This window comes from Stegastes partitus, unplaced genomic scaffold (genome assembly GCF_000690725.1).
Source record: "Stegastes partitus isolate 25-593 unplaced genomic scaffold, Stegastes_partitus-1.0.2 Scaffold2555, whole genome shotgun sequence".
Classification (NCBI taxonomy): domain Eukaryota; kingdom Metazoa; phylum Chordata; class Actinopteri; family Pomacentridae; genus Stegastes; species Stegastes partitus.
The window spans coordinates 20033-22245 of NW_007580286.1; the positions used below are offsets into that span (position 1 = coordinate 20033).

At 40.1% G+C, this 2213-nt stretch overlaps 1 long non-coding RNA gene across 1 annotated transcript; it reads right to left on the reverse strand.

Moving 5' to 3' along the window:
- Positions 1-1265: 1265 nt before the first annotated feature.
- Positions 1266-2056, reverse strand: LOC103375336 (uncharacterized). The gene is made up of 2 exons (XR_521200.1): positions 2017-2056; positions 1266-1538 (listed from the first exon to the last, which is right to left on the reverse strand). It is a non-coding gene; the product is annotated as an uncharacterized LOC103375336 (long non-coding RNA).
- Between the last annotated feature and the right edge of the window lie 157 nt (positions 2057-2213).

The window sequence follows — 2213 nt, forward strand, 5'->3', positions numbered from 1 at the left end:
AAGAGTATATACTGAGCAAGATAGTTATCTGTCACTTACCTTAGTAGTCGCCAGTAATTAACGTCGCATGAACACCTCAAAGAGTATATACTGAGCAAGATAGTTATCTGTCACTTACCTTAGTAGTCGCCACTCAAAGAGTGGATACTGAGCAAGATAGTTATCTGTCACTTACCTTAGAACTGGCCAGTAATTAGTAGATACTGAACAAGACAGCTATTTGCAGTCTACCATAGTACTCCTGAGTAATTAACGTCACATGAACACCACAAAGAGTAGATACTGAACAAGATCGTTATCTGTCGTTTACCTTAGCACTTGCCAGTAAATAACGGCATATTAACCTCTCAAATAGTAGATACTGAACAAGATAATAATCTGTCGTTTACCTGAGTACTGGCCAGTAATTAACATTGTATGAACACAGCAAAGAGTAAATACTGAGCAAGATATTTAGCTGTAGTTTACCTTAGTACTTGCCAGTAATTAAGGTGGCATGAACACCCCAAATAGTAGATAGTTATCTGTCGTTTACCTTGGTACTGGAATGGTGACCTGTCACTCCTAAATGAATGTCGAGGAAACACTGAGCTTATAAAGATGGCCAGCTCTGCCCTCAACCTGGTGGAGATGATGGCACCAGACAGGAGGATGATGGTTAAACTATCATCTCTGTGGGAGAACCCGTCCCACCCTCTGCAGGAGACTCTGACAACGTCGGGCAGCTCCTTCAGTCGCAGGATGCTTCGCCTGTGGGTCCTTCTTTCCTGCTGCTGTCAGACTTTACAACCATATGTGCTCCCAGTAGACATCACACCGAACAATGCTTCTTTTTGATGCAATATCAACACATTCAAACCTTTGAATTATGAATATTCTGTACATTTAAAAACCCCGTGCAACATCTATTTTCTACATATACTAGAATGTATGCAAATGTGTGCAGTATAGAAAAAAGTCTGTGCAATACCAGCACTCAGTGTTTCTATTCATAAAAGAATCTGTGCAATACCACTGATATTTGCAATGATGGTATTTCTAGAAATGTACTTGTTTATTTTGATTTATTTTTATTGTTCTACTTATATTCCTTAAATGTTTGCACAATCCCTTTCAGTGTTGCAACAATGCAAATTTCCCCGCTGTTGAATTAATAACAGCTTGTCTCCTCTTTTCTCTTTTAACCATAAAACGTGCGCTCAAACAACCAATGTGAAAGGAAGAGTACATCATGTTAAACTTTTCAGCAAACAGATACAGTTCTCATATGTTGTTTTGTTATTTATTTGAGGCTCTCTTTTTGCTCTTTGATCAGATCAAGCATTTGTGGAGGAAAAAAACTTCCCATTGCTGGGAAGTTAAAAAAAAAAAAAAAACCTCCAGTTGGGGTGAGGAAACAAACCTCCTGTTGCCGGGAAGTTAAAAAAAACCTCTGGCTGGGGTGAGGGTAAAGAGGAGGGAGAGAACATGAAGACTTTGGAGGTCGCTGAGGTCAGTACCAGCAGGTCAGAAACGTGGAGCTCCAGATCCAGAGATACCTGCACAGAGGATTAAACTCTAAGTTAGTGGCGTACGACAGTAGCATCTAGTTGTACAGAGAGAGGGAGAGGAGAGGTGCTCAGTGCATCATGGGTCAACCTCCAGCAGTCTGAGTTGGTGTATTTACATTTTGAGTAAAATCAACTAAAGATGAACTAAATGCAGTGTTGAAGCTGCCAATCACAGCATCTACATGGATATTAAATCCACTCACTATAATGACTTTATCTGTACTGAGACTAAATCAGCAAAGAACTCTGAAAATTCACATCATCAGAGTAAGAGGCAGGTGGGTGATAAGCTAACAGAACTACAAACATTACAAAGGTTAACGACACAATTTCGAGTAAAAACTCAAAATCAGGATGTCATAGAGGTTTCCTGAAACACACATAACCTGAGCTTTCACGCTGCAACATGACACAATGTTTTCTTAACAACTTTATCAGTAGATGCAATGAATTCTGGGGAGTTTACCTTTGGTGATACCTGGAGCTGTTCTTCATCTTCTTCCTCTTCCTGGCTTAGTTCTTCTGTCGTCGATCATCTCAGGGCTCCTCAAACGTCTTTGTCTCCTTGGATTCTGAAGTCACTGTGTTGGAAGAAAAGAATCACAGACATGAGATTCACATTCAGCAGCAGTCTGTAAAAACAAACCATCACAAGGCACACTG